This window comes from Syzygium oleosum, unplaced genomic scaffold (assembly GCF_021117445.2).
Source record: "Syzygium oleosum isolate NSW1041296 unplaced genomic scaffold, Sole_v2.1 Sole_v2.01, whole genome shotgun sequence".
Classification (NCBI taxonomy): domain Eukaryota; kingdom Viridiplantae; phylum Streptophyta; class Magnoliopsida; order Myrtales; family Myrtaceae; genus Syzygium; species Syzygium oleosum.
Window position 1 is genome coordinate 19,004,268 of NW_026607485.1, and position 14,247 is coordinate 19,018,514.

Here is a 14,247-nt window from a genome sequence, read left to right on the forward strand (position 1 = left end):
TAAATGATGATCTACCTTTAAATGGCCATCCTTTCGAGTACTCATTTTGATTAACGTGGATTGAATTTGGTAGTTAGAAAAACTCAGTCTTTATGATATTTTCAATACAATCCAAATAAAATATGTCCTCTGTAAAGCAACTTGTAACTACCAACGCTTCATTATCCCAACTAATACGAATAATTTACCGAGAGTCATAGTACACAAAGTCACAAGGATGGCCAGAAACATAAGAACCATCGATGGACATATATATGTGTGTATGTGTCAATGATATCCAAAACTTTCAATGACATCCGATTCTTTCATGGACTTGTCTATGAATTCTCAACCTGTTACTCTTAGGCTCCGTTCGTTTCGTGGAAAATGTTGTGTTTCTGGAAAACATTTTCCAGAAAGCCATTTTCCTAGAAAATAGCATAATTTTCTGGTGTTGAGCTGAAATTTGAAAAAGTCTCGGATAATATTTTCCTTTATTCGGTATGAAAAGGATTTTCCTCTTTGCAATACTTTTGATAATTTTTTATTTTTATTATTTTATTATTTCTGTTTCTTCTTTTCCTTCCTCTTCTTCTCTGGCGATCATCAGCCACGACGGTAGCCGGCGACCGGCCACAGGCGAGCCCGAGCCTCACCACAGGCTGGCGAGGCTCGATCTCGCCCAAGACCGGTCGGGCAAGGCCCGAGCTCGCCGGCCTTGGGAGAGCTCGACCTCGTTAGATTAGGCTAGGCTTCGCCTCGCCATAGGTCAGCGAGGCTCGACCTCGCCGGAATCTGGCGAGCTCGAGCCACGCCGGCCTGTGGTGACGCTTGAGCTCTCCTGTGGCCGGCCGCCGCCATGGCCGGCGACCGGCCGGAGAAGAAGATGAAGGAAAAAGAAGAAAAAGAAAAAAGAAAAAGAAAAAGAAAAAGAAATAAAAAATGATAATTAAAAATAATAAAAAATAGAATTTTAAAAAAAGAAAATAAAATTAATTATAATGAATGATGAAAGAAGGAGGGGGGAAAATGTTTTTCTCTTTTCAAAAAGTGGAAAACATTTTCCTCACTTTTGAAGGTGTTTTGTTGGGAAAATGTTTTCTGCGTGTTAGTTTATTTTTTGCCCCCCGAACACCGAAAAATCCGGAAAATTTTCTGCGAAACGAACGAAGCCTTAGATTGGGTTTACATACAAGTCCAATGGAGCAGATAAAGGAGGACGAAGGTCTTGAGCCGGTTAGCCCTACAGGACAATACTTCAACTGTAAAGTGTTGTCGGTTGCTGTTCTTGGCATGTTGGAATCCGAAATTCCAATTGACGACTCCCAAACTATGTCTCTGATCAAAGATGTTTTCCTCCCAATCAACCCACACTTCTCTTCTTTCATGGTATGTATGTCTGTACCCTTTGTATTGATATTCACCACGGGTGGGATTGACATATGGGTAATTAGTGTTTATCAAGTCACTGCGTGCATGGTCATATCTTGAATGAATAAACCCTAATTCACTGTGCACAATTTTTTTTATTTTGTTTTTCTTTTGTCTTGGATAGGTGATGGGAAAGAAGGGAGGAAAAAAATGGAAGAAGGTGGAAGTGAATGTGGAAAACCATGTACACTTCCCCTGTTTTTCTTCTCCAAAGGGCTCATCATCTCCATCCGAGAATGACAGTCTCCTCAAAAGTTACATTTCGCAAGTAGCTATGCAACCATATCCAGAAGGCCAACCATTGTGGGAAATACATATTATCCAGTGTCCAACCAGTGAAGCACAAGGAACCCTAATTTTCAAGCTTCACCATGCTCTCGGGGATGGCTATTCTCTTGTGGGTGCTCTCTTGTCTTGCCTTCAAAGAGATGACGATCCTTCTCTTACAGTAACCTTTCCCTCACTCAATAACTTCAGTTCAGCCAATAAAGATGACAAAAACATTGGACTTCGGAAGGTGGTTAGCAGATGTTTTCCGTTGCTTGTCGACACCATAAGAGATTTTGGTTGGAGCGCCTTGAAAAGCACTAGTGTCGAAGACGATTTGTCACCGATTCGGTGTGGGTCGGAGAGCTTCCGGCCATTTTCGGTGTCAACAATCATGTTCTCATTGGATCGCATCAAAGAGATCAAGTCTTGCTTTCGAGTGGCAACAAATATCATTTTGAAGACTATACTAAATCTAGCTTCTTGTATGACACATGCATTACTCGATATTATAGCATTTTACTTTTTAGGGTATACTTTCGTCTCTAATCTTTTGCATTATAATGGTCGCCTTCACATAACTAGCTAAAAGTATTTATTTTTTCACTCGTATTCACAAAAAATTCACAAAATATTTGTAGTTTAGGTGATATTTATATTAGACGTTTACTATACTCTGTCTGCAAATTAGTATATAGCTAGTATTCAGGGTGTACAAGGGTTAATCAAGGAAAACGACCTGGAATTGCCCATTTAATGCGCATAATATTTTTTTTTATTTTACGTGTGTGACGATATTCCTAGCCATAGAGCACTACATGAAATCCTTGAAAACAAAAGGACAATTTTTAGGAGAAAATTGTCCAAAAAGTCCTAAACTTATTGCGCTTTTATCAATTAAGTCCTAAACTTTTTAATTATGCCAATTGAGTCTTAAACATTTTCACGTCTTGCCAATTAAGTCTATCTAGCCAATTTTAGCCGAAAATTGCTGACATGAATGCTAGCAGTCTTATGTGGTATGGCCAACGCTGATGTGGACAATTTTAAATAATTTTTTAATATTTTTTCGAATTTTTTTACTGATTTTTTTCTTTTCTTTTCTTTGTTTTTTTACAACTCTACCCAGTGAGGGCGTTGCGGCCCTCACTTGTGGCTGGGTGAGGGCCTTCGTGCCCTCGCTTGTGGTTGGTGAGGGCCGCGACATTGTCAACTAGACCAGGCGAGGACATCGCAGCCCTCGTGTGGATTTGGCGAAGGCCCTCGCCTATGCTCAGCAAGGGTCGCGACGCCCTTGCCTAGCCCAGGGAGGGTTGCTGGCCCTCACTTGTGACCGGCGATGGTCGGGCGACAGAGTTGTAAAACAAAGAACAAATAAAAAGGTAAAAGAAAAGAAAAATAAAAAAATTAAATATAAATTCAAAAAATATTAAAATATTATTAAAATTTGTTCACGTCAATGTTGGCATTGTCACGTAAGATAGCAGACGTTCACGTCAATGATTTCATGCCAAAATTGACTTGATGGACTCAATTGACAAAACGTGAATGTTTAGAATTCAATTGGCATAAATTTCGACCAAAAAAAATTGGCACAAATAACTAGACCAATAAAAAACGGGCACAAATAAAAAGGTTTAAGACTGAATTGGCAAAAGTGCAATAGGTTTAGGACTTTTTGGATAATTTTCCCTTTCTTTGACTTTATTCACATTTAACAAGCATGACTAAGACATTTGACGGAGAAATATATCAACATTTGCATTAGTGGACGGGAATCAACCTCAAATGATAAGATCTTTATTAGCATCCGACGATACAAATGCAAAATTATTTCTTGAACTAGGTCAAGTTGGAACTGTAGGTATATTTGCTTTTTTACTATACAAAAATGGATTAATTATCCTAACGTGTGGAAATAAACGATTATGCATTGACTTCGAGGGCAAAAATTTAGCATACCATCAGTTCTTTTCTCGTAAATTGTCCCTTCTTCATTGAAACAGACCGTCAACGACGTAATGGCCGGAATAATCTTCTTGGCAACCCAATTGTACATGCATAGAGCGAGCCCAAACTCGAAGCTGAGCACCAACTCCACGGCGCTGGTGTTACTGAATACGACGAATTTGCGAGATTACAAGCCAGTGAGAGACATGGTCCAACCTAATTCCAAGTCACCGTGGGGAAACCATTTTGCATTCTTGCATGTGCCGATACCAAAAGTGAAACCGAGCGATTCTGAGTTCTCTGATCCTTTGAAGTTTGTCCACAAAGCTCACGAGGTGATCAAGAGGAAACGGAGCTCCTTTGGTGTAGTCCTCACAGGGAAGCTACTTGAGATCATGATGAAATGTAGAGATGCAGAGGTATGTGCGTAAGATTTTATGGGACCATTGTTAACTGTTCTAAAAGCGTAAGCTGTTAGAGAAAGTCATAGTTTAATATTTAATTATTCTATTACTATTCGAACTAAGGATTTTCCTGCTATAATACCATATAATGTTTTGCGGAACCTCTGTCAACTATTAGATGAAAGTTCAGTTTAATATTTAATTATTCTATCATGCACGTCACGACAATTAATTAATCAAAAATGCTAAATATGTTAAGTCTGATTTACAAAATTGATATGAATGCACTCATGTTTGCTTGTACTTGCAGGCAATAGCAAAGCACATCAGCAAAACATCAAGAAACTCGAGCATGGTCATCTTCAACGTTATAGGGCCAACGGAGAAATTGTCTTAGGGTAATCATCCTATTAGGGGTATGTACTTCACTGTCGCCGGCACACCCGTGGTATTTATCTAGTTATCGTTAATTTTGATATTGGACCCAAGAGCATAAAAGTACCAATGCTGGATTGATAGGTCTAAGTTTTGGTACTAGGCCTCATTTTCCAAGTCGTTACATGCATCTTCTTCCGAAATATTGATATAGATTGCAACTTTTGAGACATCTACGGATCTAAGCACAAACTTTTCTACATGATATCGTACTACATTTTATGCAACAGTTACTCTCCTATGCCATCCGCAAGAAGTCGACAGGATGTCGAATTCAAGAATCAATGTCTTTTTTACCATAACACATAATCAGATTGTGAGCGGCCTTCTTCTCCATAAACGATAACGTGATGAACACATGAAATCTACTCTTGTGATTAACTTTTGCAGAGTCTCGGTGTAACGATCTTCAGCTATGTGGGAATTTGAGAGTGCCTGTGCGAGCTGAGCAAGGCTTCATAGACTCCAAGATGTACACCCGCTCGCTGCTTGATGCTTTCGACATGATCCTTCACGATGCATGTGGGAAGCAGTAGAAGCCATTCCCATTCCTATTATTCCACTGTGCAACGCCTACTATGAAACCCTAATTCTATTTCCCTTGTTTTTGGCAATGATATTGTTCAAGTGGATGAATCCAGAAATCGAGTCTTGGGGGGCCACACTAATCCCAAAACGAGGTCTCAAGTTAAAAATTTAACGCGTGACCTGTTATCGCTTTTCCTATTAAAATGTCTGCTTTTCTTGCTTTTGATTTGCTCTTACATGCAGCTTTTTTTTCCCTCTTTTCACAAACTAACGTCCACTCTTGCTCTCAAAACTGAAGAAGAAGATCCTGATGAAGTAAAATTGCAGTTTGGCCGAACCAGTTTCGATATGGGTAGATCTAGAACTGAACACAGAAAGAACGTAATGTGCTGACATTTCGTGGGCTCCTTAACCAGCTTCTATAACAGCAGATCATTGGTTTTGTGTGATAAAAGAAGGTCCATAATAATCGCTTGTGTATAAACAAAGAAATATAATCCGAACAAATTGCTATATGACGAGATATGTTTAACTTCGAATTTAGAAAACGAGATATGCTACAAGGATTGAAATTTAATCCATGGTCTAATCAAACTCTGGTTTAAGTAACGTAATGAAAATCGAATTGCGAATGATAATAAAGATAAGAAGGGCTGAGCCGATCAAATCATTCACAGTAGAGTTAATTGTGGGGAAATTATAAACATAACTTATCTTTTACGTTGTTTTTTTTTTTTTGGTAAGGCAAAAAAACTATTGGTAAGAATTGTTTATTTATGTAAAAAATAAGTTTTGTCATCTTATTGGAAGAAAAAATCTCGAAATTAGTATTGAACTAGCAAAAGAATAATAACGTTATAGCTACTGCAAACATAAAAGAGATAATCACCGCTGCTAAGGAACGAATAGCTAGAGAGAAAATACTAAAAGAGATGATACATATCTTTCTAGATGTTAATGTCGTGTGACTTTTTTTTTTCTGTCATATTCTAACTCTCAACTTACTCTCGAACTTTTGCTCTGCCTCTTGCAGGGCGTGGGAGTCGAAACCCATATCTGAAACTACACGTCCCCACCCCTAACTCCTTCTGAAAAGGTGGAGATTTGAACTCCTTACCTCTCCCTTCCCAAATAGAAAGGGTGGCCACTGGGGCAAACCCTAGTGGTTTTTGTGACTTGACTTATAAGCAACGATTCTCATTTTTCTATTGATTTGAGTCGGAAACAGAAGCGAATTTATGTGCCATGTGGTTAGATTTACTTTTGTTTTCATTCATAAAGATTAAAATCATAGACTTCGAGTCGTGCACTCACCTCGTTGCTCGATGCTTTTGACATGATCCTTCACGATGCACGCGGGAAGCCATAGAACACGCATGTCGATTAGTATTATATACAATGCGAAGCCTTAGGATCAAGCCCTGCCTTTTCTTTTTTAAGTAATTCCTCTGCAATTTATTTCACGAGCTTTTCAATTTTATATGGTCTCTTTTTCTTTATTCTTCGTGTTTATCCCCCATTTGTTTTGGGTATTTTCACAAGAAAATCATAGGCGACAAATACTTCAACAGGGAAAAGCTATTGGCCCCTGAACAAGTGAGTCCTAATTAGAATCATACATACACGACCTTAGTAACACCTCTCCTATGATTTTCTGAATGTTTTCGTAGGATTTGGTTTTTTGGTTTTTTATATATATATATATATATATATATATATATATATATATATATATATATATATATGTCATTGTCAGGTTTCACGACGACGACAACCAGATGGGAAATTTCACGCAAACCAATCATGGTGTTTGGGTAGCTTTAACTCCAGTCCTTTTCACACTACAATCAAAATGAAGAAATAACATAAAAGGAAGACCATAATTACCCGACTTTCGTAATTTAAATCCCGAAAGCATCAACTCATCGCATGAATTGTCTCTTTCCCACAACAACACGGAGAAAAAAAAGAACAGGGAAAGGGGTCCCGCAACATATGCACAGCAATTAATATCATGTTCAATGAAAAGGACCACTCTTTTTCATGCTCCTCTAACATGCCACCCAACTCATGCATCCTCCAAACATATGATTTCAGTTGCAGAGTCTAACCCAACCCAACCACTCTCTCTCTCTCTCTCATCGAGCTTTTGGTCAGTCTTCATTTCTAACATATGAAAAAATGGCCAACTTATTTGCTGGCATGCATCATAATCCAATGACCCACCTAATACATGTTGCACAGGCTGGATTGGAGAATCATCTCAAAAGGACCAGGGCATGATGCTTTTCACAGCGGAAAGCTCAATGAGTACATGAGAGAAGGAAAATCAATGTGATCATTCATAAGGAAAAGGAAGAAAGGAAAAGTTTTCTCAACCCATTACTACATTCAAGTGAAAGCAGTCACTTTCTTTTTGTACAATGTAAAAGAAATATCATACACATATCTACCGTCCTCTTCTCAACTTGGTTTAACCCCCTTTACTTGACCACCGCAAAATCGATGGTCTACATGAAAAAATCGGAACAAGCGAAGATAGAAAAGAACCAGTGAGAGAGGAAAAAGAATAACAGATCAAAGAACATAAAACTAAGTAAGTAGCTTCTATTCACTCAGCTTGAGCAGTATAAATCATCAGAAGGCTGTAAGAAGACCTATTAACTGAAATATATATGACAGAGGCACAATTACTCCTTGGTAAGACACTGTTTTGTTCCCCTCATCGGCAATCCGTGGAATCAACTGTGTCCGCAAAGCATGCTGGTTTTGGAGGGATGCTTGCATGGTTAGGGAGAAGGACCCACCGTTAAGCATTGTGGAAATACCTTCATTCGCTTGCCATCTTTCTAGAGTGTCAATACCGAAGTTGTCCTCTGTGGGGAAATTTAATTGCTAATGAAGATAGAGTAGTAATTATAAATATTTGATGCTTTAATGCGTGATGACGATCACTATTCTTAAGGTATTATTTGCCCCCACTATTATTATTGCCAGGATATACACCAAAGAAACGACTTCAGTAATTACTCAATTTCTCTCTTGAAATTTCACCTTGAATGTGTTATCAAAGTTGTGCGTATGAAAAGAGAAGAAGAGAGTGTTACGAAGAAGATGTTTTGAACATTTGTGATCCTTGAATAGTTATGATGAAAAATGTATGATTTGGTGTAATCTATAGACAACCAATCAACACATCTCTTGAGAATAGGTACCTTGTCCCCACCATCACCACTTTTCTCGTCGATTGTCTCTTCTTTTCATGACCAAGACTCATCTCTTTTCATAATAACAAACTATTTCAACAATCCCCCACTTAATTATTTATTTATACTAATTTACATAAATTTATACATACAAGAAGGTATATGTTAAGATTTAAAACTTCCATTAGTGTAAATAATTTTTAACGACATATGTGGTAGATAAAACTTTGAACCATGATTCCATTTGTTAATTGAATTATCACACGTATGAATTTACACACATTCAATTAGAAATTTCCTATGCCTTAGTACTTTTATGGCCTTGTGCCCTCCCCTGCATTCATGAACATTTATAAAAGTTCATCCGACTTTGGTTAGAAGTAGCACCACTTCTTAAGTTCATATAGGTGAAGTTCTTAACTTATTACCTTAGCATTGCCTTGCTAAAACCTTGAACATCATTAAGAGTGTTTTTTCACACTCATCTTCCTAGCTTTCCATGAGTACTAACCTTGTGTCCTAGTACTCAATCATTGTAAAGATACAATAGCTTGTTGTTACCTATTGAACTTTTGTAATTTTGTTAGAAATTGTAAGGTTGGGTTTTCACTATGCTTGACATCTTTGCTTATATACACTTTCAAAGTGTTAGGATCAAATAATTCATAGGCTTTGGATGAGGATTCATACCCGATAATAATGAGCTTTTTGCTCTTATATTCCAACTTCAATCTTTTCTGGTTCAAGACATGAGCATAGGCAATGCTTCCGTAAATTCTCAAATGTGAAACACTAAGTGTTCTCTCGGGAGAAAAGTGTAAGAAAAATCCTAAACTTATTACATTGGTGCCAATTTACTCCTTAAATTTTGTTGGTGTTAATTCAGTCATAAACCTTTTGACCTAATGCCAATTCAATCCTTCCGGCTGATTTTGGTCGGATATTGCTGACGTGGACGCCGGCCAGCCCACGTGGCATCGCCGACACTGACATGGACAACTTTTAGTAATATTTTAATATTTTTTCATTTATTTTTTAATTTTCTTTATCTTTTTTTGCTTTTCTTTCTTTAACTTTTTTTTCCTTCCCTTTCTTCTTCCTCTAGCCAGTCGCCGAACTAGGGCTGGTGAGGGCAAGGACGAGGGTGAGGCATGACCTCGCCAGCCAAGCATGATCCAGCCATGGCGAGGCTCGCCCTTGCCTTCATCGGTGAGCCTCGAGTCCTTGCCAAAGGCCGTGAGGTCGAAGGCAGCGAGTGGTGTCGCGCCGCGCTTTTTTTTTTTTGGGATTTTCGGGGTTTGCGCGCTAAGGAGGTATTTCCGTGCAAGGGTCTCTCCTAGACCATACCTCACGTGACAACGAATGGTAATTTCCTATTTGATCTAAATTTTCAATTTTAGAGTCGCCACTAGTCATTATTGGTAGGGTGACTAGAAACCTAATCGGGGTATGGGAGAAATTCCACGATTCTACGAATCAGAGATTCTGAGTACGGAGACTTGGTTACGCTAATGATCTCAAATTGAGATCCCTAATGCCCTTTCGGTACCTAAGAACGATATGATGTCTAACGTGTCACGCAAGTTTCCGAGGCTTACCCACTAATCATATCCATTCTAATTGCGAGGAAAATCAATCAAGAATTAAATGCACAATCAATGTCAATCAAATCAATCAATCCTAAATTATCTCTAAAAATTAAAATGCACCCAAAAATATCCAAATCCTAATAAAGCCCTAAAGGCTTGTTCATTTCATGATTTGTGTCTTTTTAGGGTTTTAGGGTTTTGAGGGGTTATAACCCCTGAATTTGAGATTTCTAAAAATGCCACTTGGGTACTTTCAAAAATTCAAATTTCACTTTCCAAGGTTGGCCACAGTGTTTTTAAACCATTCTATGAATTTTTGAAATTTTTGATTTTTTTTTCGGAAATTGAATTTCTGAGAATTTCATTAACCGAGAATTGATTTTTATGAATTTTTGAAAATTTTTATGAATTTTAGAATTTTCTAATTTTTTTAGATTTTCTAAATTTTTCACATTTTTTATTTGTATTTTCTGAATTTTCTGAATTTTTATGGATTTTCTAAAAAAAATTTGAATTTTTTTGAATTTTATAAATTTTCTATTTTTTTATTAATTTTCTATTTTTTAAAAAAATTTCGAATTTCTGAAAAAAAAAATTTATATTTTTCTGATTTTTTATTTTTTTATTTGAATTTTTTTAGATTTTTTATTTTTCCCGCCGAGAAACGAACCGAACTAGCTCGGTTCAACCCAATTCGGCTTGGCCGAACCGGGCCTCGCCAGCGCTAGCGCCGATCATCTTCCTCGACGAGAAACAGCGCCAAAACGGCGTCGTTTCTGGCCTGCTTCTCTTCGGCATTTTGCCGAATACCTGGTGGGCACGAATCGCCCTATAAGGTTTTCGAGGCCGTGGCTTTAAGCCTTTCTCCGACAACCTTCCGGTGAGATTTTATCCATTTTGTTTGATCTAATATGGAGACTATATCATCCCCTATCCATTTTTACTCATTATTTCGTTGCCGGACCGTCGCCGGCCGGTGAAAAACCGATTCAAAAACCTTAACTTGCAAATTGTCTTAAACAAGCCATTGAAGCCCACAGATCATTATACAAAACGTCCTAGCCGTCTAAACCGATACAAATCAACCTCAGAACGTCAATCAAGGTGTGAGGATACTAACTTGTGTGGCCTATGGCCACGGGGACGCTCCAGCGAGGTAAGGGCTACTCCGGCGAGATGGTTCAATAATTGGCCGACTCGGTTTTGTGCATATTCAATTATTCAAAGTACAAACAAGCAATACAAATGTGATCAGAACGCGTTTTAGGCATCTAGTATGACAAAATCGTGAAGAAAAATGTACGAACAAGCCAAATATGTATTCTGGAAATCTACAAAAATCGAGGCAACAAATGATTTTTACCTATTTCTTTCGACGATCAAACGTCTTCTCCAAGTTGATTTGCTGCTACAGAGTCCTTCTCCGACACCCAAGCTTCAAGTTGGTGGTCTTGGAACCTCCGGAGGTGATCTAGACACGCTGATCGGGGCTCGTTTTCAGGCGCTGGCGACCAGCTTTGAATCGATCGTCACAGGTGAGGATACTCACCTCTGGAGACTGATTCGCCGGCGTCTTTCCGACCAAAAAAACGCCAATCACTCGACCTCAGGGAGTATCAACTCTACCCTCTCTCCTTTCTCTCTTTCGCGCTCTCATTCTCTCTTCAGTTCTCTCTGGAATTTCGTCGAGCATGTTCCGTTCTCAATACTCAGTTTTTTCTTTGTTTTTGTAGCTCAATTTTTCCCGACCAAAGTTTATTCCACCGACTTAGAATCGCTTAGGATGATTCTCTGGCGCCAGCTGGAGATTCTCCAGCTGGCTAACTTGATTTTCACGTGCTAAATTGATCGGGAGAAGTTCATGAAGTCTCGGGCACGAACTGGAATTTTCTGGGTTTTATTGTGTTCTGGGCAAACCAGGTGAAGAAGACGGGTTCCCGGGTCGGGTCGGGTTGACCCGGCCAACCCAATAAGCCCGATTTTGGCTAAAAATTCAAATTGAGTCAAATTTTAACAGAATTTTCCAAATTAAACCCCAAAATTGAATTCCTCATCATATTCTAAACTCAAACATGTGATTTTCCCCAATTTTTGTCATAATTATGTCCAAGATTTTCAGATTTTTATACTCGGGTTAGTAGGGTTTTCTTTAATTCAATGCCTTAATGACCTGATTAGGCAAAATTGGTGCCAAAATTGAATTACCCACATTAGATTAACTCTAGAAACGATGGTCTCATGGTTCGACAATTTCGAATTGGGTACAATTCCCAATTTGAGTTTTAAATTCCTAATTTTTAATTGAGTTTTGGGGATTTTTGATTTCTATGAAAAATTGTGCAATTGGACCGACCATTATGTAATTTAAGGTCCCAGAATCATTTGTTGTGAAGACACCATGACTTAAAAATGACTAGAAAAGATTTAATTGTATTTTTGGTTCAATTCGGGTTTGATTTTGCCCAATTTTGGGAAAAACACATGCCCAATTGAGATTTTCCAAAATTGCTGATGCATTAATGAAATTGGATTTTAAAGAAGACTAATGACTATTTTTATGGAATTTTCTGATTCCATTTGCTATTTTTCTTGATTTTCTCACTCATTTGACTAAAAGAAATTGAAGAAAAATGCAGGAAAATTTATGTTTGGTTTAGAAATAGGTTTCTAGGCTTGGCCAAGATTCCTAATCCTAATTTTGAGATTTTTGAAAATATGAAAAAAAAAATGAGCTAAAAATCAGGTGTCAACAGCTACCCCTCTTTGAGATTGAGCTCGTTTAGAGGTTGATTTCAAAAACAAGGTGACACCTAAATTTTTAGTTGACTCAATGAACAAGACAAAATAGAAATTTCACAATAACTGACTAGGGATCCTGCTTTTGAAATTCGTGATCTAATCTAAATGTTTTCTTTTCAGAACACATTTTGAGAGGTTCTTAATGATTGAGGGAGAGAAACTTACCTGTTTGTGAGCGTCTCTTTATTGCTTATTCAAGAGTATGAATTGATGGCGGTGATGATTATGATGATTATTCTGATTTCGTGGTTTAAGGACGAACCCACAAACTATGAGCACCTGAGGCTCCTCGCCTGAGGATTTGGAAATTTGCCTAGTGGTTCCTCACCAGTAGGACTTTAAAATTTGCCTAGTGACTCCTCGTCAGTAGAACTTTGGAAATTGCCTAGTGACTCCTCGTCCGTAGGACTTTGGAAATTGCCTAGTGACTTCTCGTCATTAGGACTTTGGAAATTTGTCTAGTGGTTCCTCACAAGTAGGACTTGAGAAATTTGCCTAATGACTCCTCGTCAGTAGGACTTTGAAAATTGCCTAGTGACTCCTCGTTAGTAGGACTTTGAAATTTGCCTAGTGGTTCCTCACCAGTAGTACTTTGGAAATTTGTCTAGTGGCTCCTCACTAGTAGGATTTTGGAAATTTGCCTAGCGACTCCTCGTCAGTAGGACTTTGGGAATTTGCCTAATGGTTCCTCACCAGTAGGACTTTGGAAATTGCCTAGTAACTCCTCGTCAGTAGGACTTTGAAAATTTGCCTAGTGGTTCCTCACCAGTAGGACTTTGGAAATTTGCCTAGCGGCTCCTTACCAGTAGGACTTTGGAAAATTTTCCTAGGGGCTCATCACTTGTAGAACTTTGAAAATTTGCCTAGGGGCTCCTCGCTTATAGGATTTTGGAAATTTTCCTAATGGCTCCTCGCTAGTAGGACTTTGGAAATTGCCTAGTGGTTCCTCACCAGTAGGACTTTGGAAATTTACCTAGGGGCTCCTTGCCTGTAGAACTTTGGAAATTTGGCTAGTGGCTCCTCGCCAGTAGGACTTTGGAAATTTGCGTAGTGGCTCCTCACCAGTAGGACTTTGAAAATTGCCTAGTGACTCATCGTCAGTAGGACTTTGGAAATTTGCCTAGGGGCTCCTCGCCTGTAGGACTTTGGAAATTTGCCTAGCAGCTCCTTGCCAGTAGGACTTTGGGAAATTTACCTAGGGGCTCCTCGTCTGTAGGACTTTGGAAATTTGCCTAGTGGCTCCTTGTCAGTAGGACTTTGGAAATTGCCTAGTGACTCCTCGTCAGTAGGACTTTGGAAATTTGCCTAGTGGCTCCTTGCCAGTAGGATTTTGAAAAGAACTTGAACAATGTGTACCTGGGGCTTCTTGCCTGAGGTCTTGATGATTTGCCTGGTGACTCCTCGCCAGCAGGATTTGAGAAGGCTTCAAACATTGAGTGCCTTGACCATGAGTTATGTGATTTTAAGGTTTCACTAACTTTTGTATGATTTTTAGTTGACCAAAAACTATTTTGAAAAATGATTTTGAAATTAATCAAAACTGTTTGAAGTGTGGTTTTTTTTTTTTAGTTTACCACAAACTGTTTGAAAACTTGATTTTAAGTTGACCAAAAACTTTTGAAACATGGTCTTGAAACATGCATTCTTTGCATTAATGCA

General features: G+C 38.4%; 1 pseudogene; it reads left to right on the forward strand.

The window, feature by feature from the left end:
• The first annotated feature begins 1,158 nt into the window (after positions 1-1,158).
• Positions 1,159-5,198, forward strand: LOC115662595 (wax ester synthase/diacylglycerol acyltransferase 7-like; annotated as a pseudogene).
• Positions 5,199-14,247: the final 9,049 nt, after the last annotated feature.